Below are 19,020 nucleotides of genomic sequence, written 5' to 3' on the forward strand. Positions count from 1 at the left end.
AGCAATGACACTTTTGTCACATCACAATTTTTTCCTCTCTAATTTACCTAGAGATTTTATCATAAATCTTGCTTTGAAGTAGACTACTTAAAGTAATTGACAGAAATTGGCTGCTTCATAGCTTTATTTTATATAGTCTAGATTGCTGAATTCTTGGACAGTTTTCAAGATGATGAGTTACTTTGCAGAAGTATCTTTTGGGAAGTATGTGCCTAAGTAATTAGTATTTTATTTCTGCTGCCAATCCAACACTGTCTTGCAGATTTGAGGAACTGAACTTGAGCTCAAGCTTGCATACATTTCAAAGGATGATATATACAAATGGAATGGGTTGAAAAAATAGAACACACATTTTAATGTAACGTATGAAGTTGCCTCTATAATTAGATATGATCAAATTGGCACTGGGCAGTTCCATATTTCCATATTGTGGCAAGATATAATCCTTTGATCCAAATCTGATAGCCATGCTAGCTCTAGAGATTTTTGTCCTTTGAGCTTGTGTTTTCTGAAAGGTTATTCCTTGACCATATCTAAATTTAATTCAATTTCTGATTGCATTTGGCTTATGAGAAATAATGTGGGGTTGTGACAGTATACTGAATTGTACTGCTTGCTGCTTTCTATAGTTCCTTTAGAAGCTGAGAGAAGATTTGAATGATATTCCCACTAAATAGCTTCTGTTTTACTGATATAATGAAGGTAGAAAGTTCTTTGTCTTCACCTTTGTTTATCTATCAAAACAGCTTCCTTTCAGAACTGCAGACAGCTTCTTATCCTAACATGATTGCTGCTATTCTATGACTTGAGAAAAAGCTGGCTTCTCCATCCACAAGAAGCAGTTTTGAGGTGACACAAAAATCCTTTCATTTCTTGCCGTTCTTCCAAAGTTCTAGATGCATAGATCTTTGGATCAGGTGGGGGGTAATGCCATCCAGAAAAAGACTGCAGATGTCTTTAGATTCCAGAAGTTATATAAAAATTAGGAAACATTCTAAAATTTAAAATAAGCTCTCAGAAGACAGGTGAGAATTATGCCATCACACCTTAACCTCCTCTCAGATGGTTCAAAGGGTATGTGCAGGCATCATACCGGAATCTGAGGATCAGTGGATATACTTTAAGAAATGTTTGCTTTGAAAGCCTTAGTAGTGAGGACTGTGCTGGAGCAGATATCTGCACTGCAGCCTATAGAGAACCCCATGCCAGAGCAGATAGATACTACCTGCAGGATCTGCAGCCTATGGAAGTGACCATGGCGGATCATGTTCACCTAACAAGAAGTGCAGCCTGGGATTAATCTATGCTAAGGCAGGGAAAAAGGAAGAGGAGTGGAGGAGAGAACACTTAAGGACTGATCACTTCACTCTCCTTTGTCCAATTGTGTAATGGGATCAGGTAAAGGAGTTATGAAGGATGGAGTGAAATTGAGCCTGGCATGATTTATCTTGACTCATCAGCTTTTTTGTTGTATTATCTCCCCCTATCCTTTTGAGGAGAAAGGGCAGCAGATTGGCTGGGTAAGCATCTGGTAATTAGGCAAGGCTGACTCACACAACTGTTCTGGAGAGAAGTGAGCAGGGAGGAAGCGAAGAAATTATAATCATTATTTAAGTACTAGTCCTTATATTGAATACATTCAACTTCAGTAGGGCTTAGTTATAGTCACAATTTTAAATTTTAATTTTGGTAGTCATAGTTGTAATTTTCTTTTTGTTATATTTCCTAGAGTCTTTAAGGTAGAGTAAAATCCCATTCCCCCTGAATAGACACACATAATTGGAAGCACAGCTGGTATTTACTGTTTGCTGCAGCAAGAGAACTTTTGACTCCTAACAGTTGTACAGCCCCACAGCAATCAGTGTATTTATGTGAAATTATGATAGTCATTCCCTCCGTTACCATACAGCAAAAACTTGTTATTATGTGACACAGATGAGACATGTATACTATAGTTTTAAAAGAATTTTTTTGATTTCAGAGGATTTCACTGCAGTGAGAAACTTTTTTTTTTTTTTTTTAAAGATTCATGGCTTTTACAGCCATCTCATTATTAGTTGTTTTGCTGAATGATAATCAGATCAGTTCCTAAGCTCTATTTTTTTTATTTATCTCCTATAAGTTCCCTACTGTATACTGTGAGGGCTCGCTGGGTAATAAGATGTTAGAAACAGAAGGAACTGAGCAGAAGATCTCAGTCCTTAGTGATGGCAATCATACTGTGAGATTGCCTTTTTGCAGTTAATGAAGATTTACTGTAGTCCTGTTTTTTTTTTTTGGGTTTTTTTTTTTTTTTTTAAAAAAAAAAAAGGCAGTTAATTAACCATTACCTGTTTTGCTGACATGAGTACTAACAAATAGGTCTGTCTTTGCAGTTCAGGGTCATTTTGGAGGTTTTCTGGACAAATAAATGATTCAAACAATTTGGGAAAGCTCTTAATTTCCTCTGAACAGTATTTGCTTCAAAAAGAAAATAAGCAATTACAAAAAAAAAACAACACAATCTGTATAGCTATCTGAAATGGTATAATGAAAATTCTACATATTACGTAATGTGCAGTAACGCAGTTTTCATCAACATAATAAAGTATACTTCCTATTTAAAATTTACTGTTATTTCTGTGAGAACAGATGTTGCTACTGAGCATTTTTCTCACTGAAAGAAGGTTTTAGGCTTTTAGCTCAAAAATTGAATCTTATATTTTAGTGATGTACCAAAAAAAAAAAAAAAAAAGAGAAAAAAGAAAATCACATTGATGGGCCCAGTGCGTTTCATTGTAGAAATCTACCATAAGTGGTTTGCATTCCTAAAATATAAAATAGAAAATGGCTCATATTCTGAAGTTCATCAAAGCTGTGGACAGAATAAGAGGATTAATATTTATGCAAAGGCTTAATCCCATGAAAAGCTAGAACTCGATTGAAATCATCTTTATCACTTCAATTGGAAAAACTTCCATGATAAGTATTAATATCTGTAACACTCTGGTTTAAGTCATTTTCTTTGAAGAAAAGGTATAATTGTTAGCAATTGTACATTTCAACATACGGTGGCCCTTAATTATTTATTTGTGCATTTTCATAAATACAGTTAACAAAATATGTGATTTGAAACTTAATCATATGTGGAGCAATATTCACATATGATTAAAAATTTAGAACAATATTGTCTTATCCATCTTAAGCATTGTGAGCATATAAATGCAGGTAGATCCTCTATAACAGGACTTCCCTGTTACGTTCTTCCAAATTAAGATTCTGACCCTATGAACTTATTTGTGTATTAATAGGATGGATAACAATCTTGTGCATTGTAGTACATTGTTACCAACTGAGAGTGGTAAATAATCAATAGGGATTCAAGGCACAAATGGAGGCTAAAGATGGAAGATTATTTCTACGTTTCAGCGTGATACTGCAGGATTTTAAGTGGGTATTCCCCCAAAAGGAACAAGATTGAAATCAAACCTTTTTTGTTTTTTTAAATTGAAACATACCCTTTGACATAAACTGGAAAATATAGTTAAATTTGGTCAAATCAGGTCACACAGTTTAAGTAGTGCTCTTGCAGAGTCAGCTCCATGACTGTTTAATGCATATCAACTATTTACATAAAGATTAATTTTCTAACTCTGATACAACCTTTTACTGTTTTTCCACAAATAGATAACTAGCAGATGAAGATTTTCAAACAAAAGTAAGAATCAGGGCTGTTTTGATTTCTGCATCTTTAATATTGATGCAGTGACATACCCATTTTCCATTTGAATTCAGTGTCTAGACCTTTTTCAAATTCCAGATGATAAACATATCCCTGGGGAGATGTCAGAAAAAGATGCTGATATACTGAATTGAATATAAGAAAATGTGTCAGAACTGGTTGTGTGTCTTTGAGTCACCAGAGAAAAGGATGTAGTTGTGAACATGGGAATGAATTAGCTCATTCAGTGAAAACCTCTAAAGGAAGATAAAGAGAATACAAATGGCATTGTAAAGCATTATTGCACAGAGATTGAGTTATTTCTGATCCAAGCAGGGAATACTAACACAGAATACTGTGCCAGTGTAATTGTACTGCTTCTACCATCAAACTAGGCAGCTTGAATATCCCTGCACACTGCTGTTTTGCCAGGTACTATTTGGGTGATGCAAGTGTCAGAGATACCTAAAATAATTCACTGTCTCAGTGACTCTGTGCCTTCATCAAAAGGACAGGGATTCTGATTTTTGACTCAGGTTTTCTATTTTTGGCATAAGGAGTTGGAGCAGCTGAGTCCTGAGGGAGAAAAATAACTTTGTTATATTCAGCCACAACCTTTACTGATTGGAGGGCATGTATGTGGCAGATACACAGAGGGATAAATACTCAAAATTATGAAAGGCCACAATCGATTTGGCTGCAGGCTTCATCTTAAAATAACCTGCAGTAAATTGATTCCTATAATGCAAACAACATAATAAAATTGAGCAACCTGAGCTCATCCATTAGTTCAAATTCCTTCTGCTATTCATACGGTTAATGAGCTGGATGACTTTTATAACGGTATCCATAATTGCTCTGTCTCTTTCATTGTGGCTACATTGCTACCCCAGCTTTACCTTTAAAACAGTACCAGTGTTTTTCTGGTGGTTAAAGTTTATGCTACCTATCCTTCCAGAATGATACAACCTTATGTGTGCTCCTCTAGTCACCAAATAAATCAAGCAATTGGAAGAGTAACACAGTACTGTCCCCTGATGGTAAGAAGTGATGCTATTGGAGGCCTAGAATTTAATTATTAGTTTTTTCTATTTTATTATTAACCAATTAATGCATGTCTGATTTTTGTTTTTGTGTGATAACTTAAACTTTTTAATTATGTAGAATTGAACATGTGATAAAAATCGGTTTGCTGCTGTTCAAAAAGTAGCTTTGCTCTCCTGTTCTAAAAAAGACTGTTGTGATTCCCTACCCGTGCAAGTTTTACTTGTATTATAGCTTTGGCCACAACCACAAATTTGGAAGCAATTGCTTCACACAAATGAGTGTTTACAGATTAATTTATTTCATTAATTTAAACATTTATTATTTATTTTGCTGGGCAGTTAAGATAAATATGAGAGCGGTTTCTTCACACATTTTATTTGTACCCTGGCCTTTCCTTAAGATGATTTTCTGAAGAATTAGCCTCATAACTTGTATTAAATAGAGACATTAAAAGTAGAAAATCCAAGGTGTTAGTATCACAAATATAATAATGTGAAGAAACATTCTGAAATTACTCTCAAATTAAAAAACAAAGGTGGTCATACTCATCTGGAAGGTAGAAATGATAATGTTATTTATCTTCAAAGGAAGTGGAGGAAGTGCTTTCCACTGTGACTGCTTATTATGGGTCAAGAAGTCATGCTTCTCAGTTGTGTTAGGAAGAAAAGAATGCATCTTCAAAAATCTTGTTTTTGGTCTTCCCGGTTGTACTTACTGACCTAGTTGACTTAGAAGAGGTAAAGTTATGAAGTATCTAAACTTTTATAGTAACATGCCTTATATTTAAGATGAGAAATAATGCCCTCAATAATTCTACAATTAATCTATAAATAGTCAAGCAGATGTTTTTGAAATGATGAGATTTACTTACAGAAATCAGTTGATTTTTGTATTGAGTGGAAGGCAATTAAATAACATTGTGTAATGCGTACAACAAAAGCAATAAAAATCAATTAATTTCTGTGTAGTTATTTTATCCTTATATTCTTACAAAAACAGAGGAAGTTATGCAGTCTCAAAATGCTACTAAGTTTACATAGTTTCAGTCTTGATGCTTGGGTACTTGCAGAAGTATTCAGTTATTCAGTGCCAGAAACTCTTGCATATGTTTGAATCTTAAGAGCAATATTGCTTTTTAAAGTAGAGCAGCTGGCGTTTCTTCCTCTTGTGTTCCTCAAATGATGTAACTGGCTGCCTTTTTGTTTTATGAATCTGATTTTTTTTCTACTACTGATCTACCTAACAGATTATTTATTCCCTGACATGCTCCTAAAAAGATGCTTAGGGTGGCACTAATGTACTTGTTTTGACTTACTTTCCTGGTGAAACCTATGGAAGAGCAGAACTTGACTTTGAATTCTGGGAATAAATGTTATTTATCCTGTACGCACCCCTGATTGGTGGATACTGTAGGTTCTTTTCCAGTTCATTATTGCAGATCTGTAGGGTTTATGCTGCCAAAAAGCTCCAGACAATTTTACTGTTCCTAATATTTTCTGTTTCTTCCTCCTTCTTGTCTTTTTTTTTTTTTTTTTTCTCCTTTCTGCTGAGGATTGGGTTCTGTAACTCCTTCTGTGTTTAGTTCAGGATATAACTCTAGTAGGTACAATGAAATGGATTTTATTTATCAAATCTATCCAGACATAAAAGCTGGAAACTGAACATAAGAGATTGCAATGTGAAGAAAAGTTATTGTAAACACTGCAGAGCAAATTAAGACTTTTTTCATATTTATTAGAGAAATGTGAAAAATCACTAGGTTTTTCTAATTAGATTCTACTAGTTTGGGCAGGATTAACGTTATACTATGTGTAGAATTTAAAAACTAGAATATCTTTAAATCTTTCACAGGTAGAACATTTGATGCAGTCATTAACTCCCATGAGTTTGATTGATCACAGTGATTGAACAAGGTTTCAGCATAGCATCTATGAAAGTGTTCTGAGGTTTTAAGCAGATTTTCATTGGCCTGCAATGTGTTATAATATAGTTTGTGAGTAAAAAAGATGCAGGTTTAAATAGATACAAAACTCTGTTAAAAGTCCTTTTTCATGCATATCCTGTGGAGGCCTGTCCTCCTGTCCACAATAGTTTTGCTTTATTAGAGTGAGCCAATTCATTTAAAACATTCCTTTTGTCTCACTGTAGAAGTGGCAGTAAAGCTCACTTGAAAAAAAAGTAAATAAAACAGGACAGCTCCAAAAACTTCCACAGGGTATGGATTTTGGACTATTTTAATTCCTTTAAATTCCAAACTGATGAATATTTGGATTCACAGAGTCCCAGATATGTGGTATGATAAATGAAACACTAGATCTTATTTTTCATTGCTCTGCTCTATCGCAAATTAACTCAGACTTGTGCTTTTTCCCACAGTGGTGTAGCACAAGTAAATAGCAATTAAAATAGGCCTTGTGGATTATATAATATAGTTTGATAACACGTAATTTCTTTATGGTGTTGTTTTGAGGATACAGTTAACAGATCTCTGAATTTGAGAATTTGTATGAGGTAGATACTGATTGAATTACAGAAAGATTTATGTTACATAGCAACATTTATTTCATTGTATGATTTTTTTTTTCAATTTTTTTTTTCTGAATATCCAAATTCTTGTTTATGTAGTTGTTATTCTCATTGCAACTGCTTGCAGGGAGAACAAGGCAGCACACTTGCAATTATGCTTTCATAGTATTTCATAGTATTACCTCTTATCTACATTGCTACCTCTGTTTTTTTTTTTTTTTCAATTTAGGAGGAGAAAGATGAGCTATAAATGTGACAGAACCACAAGTTTATTGGAACAAATACTTTTCTTGCAACTCACATATAGCCTCAAAATCCTTAGAATAGCTTGCAGATCAATAAGCTGTGTGAATTAATTTTGACTACTAAACCTTCTGCACAGGCTACCTGTAGGGAACAGTAAGTTAATTCCCACTTCAAAGCATCAAAATATCTGATAGTTTTTCTACAGAAGTATACCCTTATGTGTATATTCTACTCTTAATGTATTTTCAAAATACAATTTAATGTATTCTTTTAGATAAATTTTAAAAAGAAGATAATTATTTTTTACCTGGCATGAGTAAAATACTGCATGTAATTTACAGGGACAGAAGTATGCTGAAATCTAAGGTAGTAATCTCTGAAGCTCTTCAACAAAGGTAAGTGATCTGTCTTCATCGAAGTTATAAACAATTCAAAGAAGAATTTCTTTCTACAACTGTCATTTGATGTTATCATCAGGGAAAGGCTCATCAAAGTATGGATAACAGAACATGAAGAAAATTACTTTTTATAGTGACAGTTAAGCGTGAGGACAGTTTGTGTCAGGGTAGGAATCTCTATGCCAAAAATATTCAGAAACAGTTTCCAGGTCTCCAGTTAAGAAATAAAATTAGTTTTGATTTTCAGCCTACCTGGAAGTCCATTAAAAGCTGTCCGATTGTGTGCCTCCTATCGTGTGCTTTCACAGCTTTTCACCTGCTTTTGTGGGTGGTGTAAAAATGGCCAGAGTAACTTGCTTCCTGATGGCTCCTGCCCACCCATAGTATAACTTTTCATTTTTTTCTCCGTATTTTTCATTTTATCATCTTTCACTGAATTTTTGGACCTTAAAATACACACAGTGCTTAAACACTGATTTTTATCTTCTCCAGTCAGTGGTTACTAATGTGGGTAAAGCGTAATTTTTGAAGTTATTTTCTACTGAGATTATGGAAGTTTTGTTTCAGTTTAATTCAGTGAAATATTTGAAGAACTGTTACTGACTCTTAAATAATATGAACCACATCCACGAAAAGCAATCGCTTAGAAAGCCAAGCTAACTCTGGAACACCAGTCCAAAATCTGACCAAATCCACATTGCTTGTCACAAACTCAGTTTGAGCATCAGGATACAGGTCACCTCTCTGAGTATTGATGGGTTTTTTTTGGAAACCTACAGTGCAGAGTTAGGCATGCTCACAGTCCTTGCTGTTGGAGTGATTGGTTCCTGGCTGGGCCTCTGCAACACAGAAATTAAAAGTTTGATTCCATGAGGTTTGCTTTTCTTACATTTACTTAGAAAGGCAGAATTAGGTTCCTCACAGAACACATACCAGCTACTTTCTTTTCCCATTACTTCTTGTGAAGTATCTTACATCTTACCCACTCATGTATTTTAAGTTAGCTAATTAATGATACTGAATAAAATACCAAATCTTAAATTACTCCCTTTTTGAAAATTGGTATTCTTTAAATCTCCTGATGAAAACACTCTTTTTAGTGTTGAATAATTAAATTTAATAACGTGTAATTCATATAGTGACTTTCTGCTCCATTTGTGCTGCTTCAATATGGAAAATGTAGCTGGTAATAGTTACAGTATTTAACTACTGATGATCTCTGTAATTTTAATTTCTACTTCACAGTTGGTGTAATTTTTGGAGGGCTCTTTTTCATATGAGCCAAGGGAATGAAGTGGTTTAAAAGAGAGGAGGGAGAGTGTGGTTATGTTGACTTCATTGTTTACCATTTGCTCTACTGATGATGACAACCGGTATTTTACTCTCTTCAGTCAGTCGTTGATTTTTGCTTTTTAAACTCAGCGACTGTCAGTAGTAATAGACTATGCTGGTAATGAAGCGATAGGAGGAAAAGCAGTATGATCATGTAAGATTGGTAAAAGGCAGGTAGAAGATCTTAAATGAAGATCTTTTCTGGTTGGAAAACTAAGAAATAGGCTGGGGAGAAGAAAGAGAATAGGTCTATGAAGTCATGAAAACAATGAGTTGGTACCTAGAGGATCTCAAATGAAGTAGCAGTCCATAGATTTGGAAGAAAAGGGATACTCCCTCACACTGCATAGTTAATCAGTGTAATTTTTTGCAACAAGATTTTGAGCAGACCAAGAATTTGCGTACATTCAAAAAGCATCTGCATACATTAGAAGAAAAATTGTCTGAGGACTGTTGGAAGTAAAATGGAGTGTTTGGCTCAGATAATCTGTAAGTCATGAATTACTAGGGATTGGAAAAATGTCTTCAGGAATTATCACTGTGTGTTGCCATGCCCCTGTACTTTTTCATAGAGGATTTTTTTTAGCACTGATAGAAGACAGATGATGAAATGAGTTTTTGTGTTGACTTGAGAGGGCTGCATTTATAGTTGTTTTTATATTTTTATCAGTTATGATGCTTAATTCTAATAATAAAGTCTTTCTGTAAAGCCCATTGAGAGGGAAAAAGTTACTTGTTAGATGCCTAATGTAGTAATTACACTGTAAATGCAAGAAACTTATGAACATAAGTTCAAAAGAAAGTATAACTTCAATTATGAGCTTTAGCCATTGAATGAAGATAAATGGATATAAAAGCCATATGAAATCAAGTTTGCTAATTATTTTTTTCAAAGCTTCCATTTCATTCATTAAAAGCTGGTCTTTAGCACTGCCTTCTGTAGGTAGGTTTTTTTTATCTATAAAAATCTGGGAAATAGGAATATGAAGATTTTTGTACCACATTTGTATTCCGTATGCTCAGAGGACACCACCCATTCTATGTGTAAGATCTAACTGGTGCAGAGAAAAGAGATGGATTCTTTCTGTTTTGATCTTAAAAATATATGTATAAGGCTGTCACTGCTTATTTTATGGCTGAATAGATATCCAGCAAACTTACAGTTTATAAAGCATGAATTAAATTTCAACACTGTGGAAGTACATTAAAAAATGATACTCTTCACTTTAAGCATTAGCGTTAAGTTGCTTATGGGTTTGACTTTACCAGCATGATAAAATATAACTGACAATACTTTGAACATCATGCTGCAGAATGACCACTTCAGTAGTCCCTTCTAAAATCTTTGCATAAATCAGATTTTTAATCAGTTTAATTATCCTCTTTGAAAGCTCCTAGTATTCTGTATTGACTGTTATAGCCAGCTTACATGTACTCCTCAATGATATCTTTCCTGGTTTTGTCTTCAGAGTTGTCTTGAAGAAACATGCAATTCTGGCTGTAATTGTTAGCTGCAGTGAAATACAGCATATTTTTGCATGCAGGGACAGAAAGAGGGTTTAGCCATCTACTGATAGTTGGATGTTAGGAAATACGCCTTCTCTGAAAGAGTGGTCAGCTGTTGGAACAGGCTACCCGGGCAGATGATAGAGTCACTGTCCCTGGGGGTGTTCAAGGAACTTTTAGACATTGTGTTGAGGGACATTGTTTAATGAGAACTATTGCTGATGGGTGTATGGTTGAACTTGGATGATCTTGTAGGTCTTTTCCAGCCTTGGTGATTCTATGATCCCTATGGTAAAGGAAGCATGGGAGCAAAATTTCAAGCAAGAACACAAAGATCGTGTAGCAAAATCACTTTTACAGGCAATTTAAATTTTAAGTGTGGTCTTGAAATTCATGAGATGGAACAATGCTGAGAGTCTCAGTGATTGTAGTAAATAGTTATTTTGAGAGTTATTTTGAGTTAATTTAATTTTTGGTAACCCTTAAATAAGTTCTTCTTGTCCCATGTTGAAGTCACTTTCCCTATTTGAAGCATGTTGTGTGAGCAAATTTTCTTCATCTCTACCAGAATGAACTCGGGGTAAACAGAGGAAAAGAAGGACTAGAAAATGATGATGGAAAATAGTGTTAGCATTGGAGAAGGAAAAAAGTAAAAAGTAAAAAAAAAAAAAAAAAAAAAAAAAAAAAAAAGGCTTAGCAGGAAAAAAAAGTGTCAAGGAAAGATGGTATGAAAGAGAAACAAAGAGGACTGATAATATATTCTTTTTTTTTGTATAAGAATGCAACAAAAAAGGGGGAAAAAGATGTACTGTATAAGCCTGTTTTCTTAATAACATTGGTTCAGCTCCTACAGGGAAATTTTTTTTCCCTTAGCTCCTCATGACTGTTTCAAGTGTAGCAGCTTGCGTAAGGAAATACTAACTCAACGGAACTTTGGTTAACACACTGCAAGGCAGACAGGTTGCAGGTGTCATAGATAAGCAAACAGGCACAGTTTAGACACTTGCTTGTAGAACCATAGAATCATAGAATGTCTAGGGCTGGAAGGAACCTTAAAGATCATACGGTTCCAACCTTTGATCTGTGTCAATGTTGCCACAGCCATAAATGAGGCTGCCCAGGGCCCCAGCCAACTTGCCCTTGAGCATCTCCAAGACTCGGGCATCCATACCTTGTCTGGGTACCCTATTCCTGTCCCTCATCACTGTCTGAGTAAAAAATATTTTCCTGATTATCTAATCTAAATCTCCCCTCTTTTAGTTTAAAATCTCAGTTTGTATTCCATCAGAATTTAAGGGTAATGTTACTTTAAATAAGAGTGTGAGACTGAATCAAGACTTAGTAAAATAAAACTTCAAAGGAGATAAAAAATAAAACTGCACTACTATGCACTTCAACGTAAGCCAGGAAGTTCCTCTTCACTGGTGGTTGTCAGTATACTGCTTAGGCTTTATTTTATAAGCTCATACTGTCCTAATTTAAACTTTGACTTCCTATTACAAAGTACAAATCAGAAGATTAAAAACTTCCTCCAATAGACTTTTTTCTTTTAATAGGAAGTGACAGTTTAATTTGGAAGACTTGAGCTGAAAGGATACTTAAACTTAGTAGAGAGTGCCAGCATCAGCATCTCCAGAGTGGTTGAAAATGAAAGCAGAAACATGAATAATTAACAGATAAGCTCAAGCTCCTTAGATGTTTTGAAATTATTTACTTCAGAAAAGCTTTTTCCTTCGGTGGATCTCCGTTCTGTTAGTCAACCTGGTTACAAAGAAAGTAGTATTTCTATTTTTTTTTTTTAAGGATATTTTTTCTGAGTTAATTGAAAGAAACTCATATCATTTGGCTCCATTTTATTTCTTAATTTATTATATTTATGTTTATGTCCAAACATTCAGTAACTTTTAAAAATAGCTATATTCATTTGAGTTTATCAATCCTTATTGCTAAATGATGTGTATTTTTCAGATTAGAAATACATGAGCAACTGTAGCCTTGTCAGCCGGATATTCCATTCTAGTGTACAGCTTTGTATAACAACACTGAACTCTTAAACGTCTGAGTTATTCCATGTGATTATAATAAGGAGTATTCAGAAAGTTCTCATCATGACAACAGCACTTTTTTTTTTTTTCGTGTTTATACTGTCTGTTATGTGCTGTGCAGCAGCTTTACAAAGTAGGATAGAGTTCAACCACATGCTGGAATCAAAGCTGCTAGTTTCCATATCAATCATATTAATATGCAAATTCCCTGTTTTCAAAAGTTTCATTTGTGTTCAGTCTAAAAGAGACTTTGCAAACTCAGCTTTTGGTTTCAGTTAAGAAATTTGTTTAGAGCATCTTGGTGGGTAAAATGTACATAATTTTATTATTAAAAATATACTGCTCAGTATGTTGGATGGAAGTACATTTTCTGTCAATTCCCTCTTCTCAATACCGTAACTTGGAAATCTGAGAGGTTTGCCCTTAATAAGAGGAGTGAGTAAAATTAATTTTGGTCCTACTGCTATGACTTGTAGTTCAAGTGAATGTCTAGACGCAGTTACCAAATTCAACAGAAATACTTCTAGAAATAATACTACTCTCTTTTAATGGTAATTCTAATGAATTTTATTGTGGAATGATTTTATTAAATCAGTGTTGTCCTGCAGCCTCAAATGTAAATAAATACATCAGTGTTTTCAGCAAATTAGTGTAAGATTTCTCTCGGTATTACAATGTACACGAGGATGATCAACATCCTGAGTAAAGCTTCTGCCAACAATATTAATTGTCACCTACACTCATAGAGTTATTTAGGTTGCAAGGGGAGCAGGAGTTCAGTTAGACTAAGCCTCCCACTCTGAATGGTCCCAACTAGATTAGCTTGTTTTGAGTATTGCTAAGGGTGAATACACAGTGCAACTGAGCTGCTGATTCCTTTTATTACAGAATCAGTTCCTACTGAAATAATGCTACTCATTCAAAAAACAAGATTTAAAAGATAAAATGAGAACAGCAAACAACTCAGATTGATGCAGAAAGGTGGCTGGTTTTATCTGTGGTATAGTCTCCTCTGTCCTTTATGAAACGTGAATAAAATAGCATAGAATATCCTTACCTTTTATCTCACAACAGAAGGTTTTAGGGAAAACACCTTCACAAAATGAGTTATCACTGTTGCTTCACTTGTGGTAGAGCTAAGCTCATCATTCTGAACAAGAAGTCCAGCCATTTCTGTACCGATGTGCCAAAAGCGATATTAAATAATAATTAAATAATAAAAAACATTGATTTCACCCTATAGAATTAAAAAAAAAAGTGTGGCTATGTTATGAATAGTTTGGGAATGGATTTATCACTTTTTAGCCAAAGCTGGATGAATATTGTCAGACTTAGGGTAATTAATTTCAGAAAACATTTATAAATATCAAATCCTTATTTTGTGTTGAAAATATAAATATTTTTGTTTGTACAACTTTATGTAAAATTTTGTAAAAGCCAACTCGTCAAATTTGGCATTGTAGAAATAAATACTTAGCATAATATTTCTTCGAAAGCTTCCATTGCTTTATGATAAGCAATATTTTTCTCTCTTGCAGAATTATTGTAGTTAAGGAAGTAAGCCTAACAAGTTATTTCAGTGAGGTATTATGAAATCTGTATCAACAACTGGTACTTTCAGGCTGCAATTATGCTGAGGCACAGGTGTCATGGAAAAGGAAAAAAAACAAAACAAAACTGTAAATGTATGATGTAAGTAGGTCAAAGCAGTGGAGCTCTAAACTGTGCTAGTACAATATTTCACTTCTGAGATGGTGTGAAGACCTCTTTTCCAAAGTAGAATTACTGAAGTATAGAAGCTGGAACTCCTCTTGTTCTCTTTATGTAATTCCATAACAAAACCAAGTACAGGGATGAAGTGCTTTCAGGCTTAGGGTAATTAAGTGGACAAGTGTTCTTGTTCATTAAATTTCAGGTTCAGTTCTCCTTATTTTGAGAACTTTATTTAAGAGGTAATTGGTCAGGCATTACTTTTATCAGGCATTTTAGTCCATGTGCCTTATCTTCTCAGACTCTCATTCCAGTTATATTTCATGATCATTCTTATTAACGCAAGGAATAGAGTTTCACTCTTCTCCTGTTTTTGCATCATCAAAAAGGTTATTGGCAAAGTATGGCCCTTGATTCCTGTATCTTCTGAATGTTTTCAGTTTTAACCTTCAGGATGCAGTGACAACTCTGCTTAGAGATAAGGATGACTTTCTTACTGGAATAAACTTTGAAATATGGGCAGTTAAAAATCTGTATACCTTAATTTGAGCTTTATATCTTTTTCATGTCAATTACTTGAAGTTCATTAGCATCCATTTAATAAAAACAGAATTTCTCCTACCTTTGTTGTTTGCAATAGAAACTTACAGCAGGATGTTTCATGTTTCATAATTTTATTTTTTGTGACTTTACTCGTAGTCCTGAATTTCTGGTTCCAGTATATTTTTACAGGGGTAAACTATGATGTTATAAACAAAGGACAGGTGGTGTTTTAGATGTAGTGGAGCTCTGTAATTTAATAGGAAGAGATATTTGAGAGGGGAATAGGTTGTTGTTTTTTTTTTTTTTTTTTTTAATGTATGTTAAAGGGATTTTGGTTATTCTTCTTGATACAGTGTTATTCAACAGACTAACTTCTGTTTTAATGATTTTTGTTTTACTTGTTCGCAGAAGCCCTTAATTGAACTGCATGTTATTTTATCTGTAGTCTTAATTACAAAAAAAAAAAAAAATTACCCCTGTTCTTTTTCACTGTTTTGCCATGTGTGCTACACTAAACAAGAATCTGTTGAATCTAAATCTCTCTTCTTAGATCTATCTTGCTGTAGTGGGAAAAAAGTGAACAAGATCATGTATGTCCTTTTATTGAAGTGATATCATAGACTCATTATAATGGTCTAGTTAAAAAAAGATCTCGGTGATCATTGAGCCCAAACTTCAACCTATCCTACGAAGTCCTGTCACCAAACTACGTCCTTTAGAGCCACGTCCACACAGCTCTTAAATACCTCCAGTGATGGGGTCTTTGCTACTGCTCTAGGAGTGCATCCTGAGAATTCACCAACTTCTCTGTGAAGAATTCTTCCTGGAGGCAACCTGAAGCAGTGATAATGCAATGTTCATGGCTGGGTGGGGAGGAGAGTGCTATAGAAAGTATCAAGATGTAAAAATGAGTAATGCCTTTGCCTCCTACTGTTTAATTTTTCGTTATACCTGTTTTTATAGGTGAGGATGGAAGAAAAGTGAAAGGAAATAACTGCATGTGTGCTGTTCACAGGAAGTCATTAAAAGCAGATGCAAAACCTCTCCTGCTACAAATCTGTTTTATGGGGAATGCTTATTGCATGAGACAGCAGGAAATAAAAAGATAAAATGACCCGAAGTAAAAAAGGGTTTGGACCTTTGTGTATGCACCTTTGAGGCCAGGTAGCAATCCTTAGTAGGTTTTATTTCTATTCTGTGAGAGTACTGGCTTCATATTTCCATAGCCTGTAGTAGTTTTCACAAAATTCTTGCTTGATCCGTAAAGTCATTGCGTTGTGCAGGAGAATCTGTCCTGCTCCAAAGTGCTGTGTGGTAGCAAGCACTGGCTCCTGAACATCATATGGCAGCAGCAGAGAACCTGCCATGGGGTGGTCATGCACCTGCAAATTTATTTGAGCAGCAGCACAGTTTTCAGAAGTTCTGTTGTCATGTGTGGGCATGTGTCTGTGCAAGAGGTATCAAGGATATCTTAATCTGGAATGTCTGTTAGAATAATAGGCCAAAGGTCTTTTAAAATCTGTTGATTCATGGAAAGTGTCATTTTTCCCTCAATAACGTCTTATTTAGATTGAAACAAAGCAGTTGCAGTGTATGCAGGTGTATAGAGATGTATGCAGGTGTATAGAGAAAGGAGTGAATCGGAATGTTCCAGCTGGAAGAGAATCCAGAGGAAATAGTAGATACAATATGGAAGCAGTGATTAACATAATGTTTCTTTATAAAATAGTTCCTTCTCTTTCAGCATATTTTAAATGGTCTCTACATAGTTGTATTTCCTCTTAAGCTCTCTTACATGATAACCATGTTATCTAATTCTCAAGAAGCGAGCATGTGAAATTAATGTAGTCATATGATGGTAGAAATCTTTCTAATTTTATGGACTTCTGATTTATTTTTAACACTTGATGACTGCTGTAAAAGGCAAAGAATTGACCCTTGAAGGCAGTAATTATGCTTTCTTAAACTTAGAAATATTGTAGAAATCTTTGTGTATGTGTCAATAAGTTAACTTAGAGCTTCTAAAATCCTTATATTAGACTATGTATTCTTGATTTCCTAGGATCTCAGAGGTACAAACTCTATTATCCTTGTGAAGCCATCTGGTAGAATTTATACCAATGCACCACCTCAACTACCTTAAATGATGCATCTCTGGGTAGTAACTGATAGACGGTTATAACCTTAATTAAACAGCTCATGATTGGAAGAAGTCTGGTTAGAGTCTCTTCTCTTTCTGAACATTTAATGAATAAATCACATTACTTTGAAGGGTATTGGAAAGGATGTTTAGTCATTGGTATTAGAATCATGTTGTCACACTGAGGACTGGAGAATTTGAAATGATTCTTTTGAAAGCTTAAACCTTTGCTTTATATATCTCAACACTTTTTTTTTTTTTTTTTGTCCTGTTTGGACAGTGTGATTAAAATAATCTGTGGAATTACTTTAAGAAGTTATTTACAGTATGCTTAAGCTACGGAAGGGGATCTTGAAAGGAGAGTGCACAAATTCAAACTCTGTAGGACATACTGAACTGTACTTTTATGTTATGGCCAGTATAAAATCAGTGTTTCCTTCTTCTGTCCTGGAATGCAAAATGGAAGATATGTTTTGAAAGAAAAATCCATGAATTGAATATGAGATACCTAGAGGAGACTGCTGTTACAAGTGTATTTTGTGTGAAAATAATCTGATAGTGAGATATAAGGGTCAGGAACCTTTAGGAAAAAGAATGCAGTGATGTATTAAGGAAATTTTGAGCTGTTTGTTTTCTAATTTATAGTAGGACTTTAGAGAAAATTGTTTTCTTTTCTTTACATGTACCTGTAATTCCTGCAAAACTAAATATCCAAAGTATGGGAAAATAAAATAATAAGAATTTCATGCTAATGATTACTTAAGGTATCATGGCCTGTAAGATTCATTTACTAGAAAAGAAGAGCTATGGCTTTTCATTGGCTCATCATTATACATGAAATCTAAAACCACTGTCGAAGAAGTAGGGAATATTAGATTACTTTCTGAGTGTTGGGGTTCAAAAATAATAAGTATAGCTCTTTTCCTTATTTACCTGCTAAACAGCTTGAGTTGAGTTTTGAAAGAAAAATATACTTTGTTTCTTTATGAGTATATATCCCTCAAGGGTAATCCAGAATAAAAATGTCTGCAGAAATCTGATGAAAATTTGGGAGTCTAATTAATTCCCTATCCTGCAAGAATGCTTTTGTCAAGCTTGTCAGCATGGAAGCAGTACACAAGCTGGAAAACATTGATAAAACATGACAAAGAGCTTTTAGCGTGTTTGATGTGTCATTCAAGTGTAAACAAATGCTGCAGCATAAAGCAAGAATATATGACAAGCAGATGGGAAAACTGTGGAAATGCCTTCCCCAGAACAACAAAATAAGTAAAAAGACCATTTTAAACCTACCTTCCTTCTGCACTGTACCTGAGAATGCTGTGCAACACAACGCTTGCTTTTTGCTTCTGAATTAAGGCTCGTAAGCCATGAACAATAACAACTTTCAACAACAATTTGTTTTGCAATTAATAAGAGCAAAGTCAGCAATTCTCTAATTAGCTGTTCAGATAAATATTGGCACAGGTACAATGCACTGGAATTTGTTATCATGAATTGTATGAAGAAAAGGATGGGTGTGTTCTGACATAAAGGCAGTTGCTTCTAAAGTGCTTACTAAACTGAATTAATTTACTTCAGAATGCAAGGAATGAAAACATCTCTTCTGATGATATTTTTAGAAAGATTTCTGACAAGTACTGAACTGGCTCTTTTTTTCTTTTTTTTGTTAGTATCACTGACTTCTTTGTGATTCATTTTTCCTTTGGGGAAAAAAAATCCCTCGAATGTGAAGAAAAATAAGAGAAGGAAAATAAGATATATTCTTCTAATGTAGAAGAAACTGCACCACTGTGAAATTCTCTAATTGTTGACAAAATGTCTGTG

At 34.4% G+C, this 19,020-nt stretch overlaps 1 long non-coding RNA gene across 10 annotated transcripts in view; it reads left to right on the forward strand.

Annotated features, from left to right (window-relative positions):
- LOC125691910 (uncharacterized) overlaps nucleotides 1-19,020 on the forward strand; it is a 158,923-nt gene that overhangs the window by 24,675 nt on the left and 115,228 nt on the right. For 8 of the 10 annotated variants that reach the window (XR_007376313.1, XR_007376314.1, XR_007376315.1 and 5 more), the window contains one exon: nucleotides 7,861-7,914. The exons of the other annotated variants lie outside the window; for them this stretch is intronic. This is a non-coding gene — a long non-coding RNA (uncharacterized LOC125691910). The remainder of the gene's footprint in view (nucleotides 1-7,860; nucleotides 7,915-19,020) is intronic. 10 annotated transcript variants of the gene reach the window in all.

This window comes from Lagopus muta, chromosome 4, assembly GCF_023343835.1.
Source record: "Lagopus muta isolate bLagMut1 chromosome 4, bLagMut1 primary, whole genome shotgun sequence".
Classification (NCBI taxonomy): Eukaryota; Metazoa; Chordata; class Aves; order Galliformes; family Phasianidae; genus Lagopus; species Lagopus muta.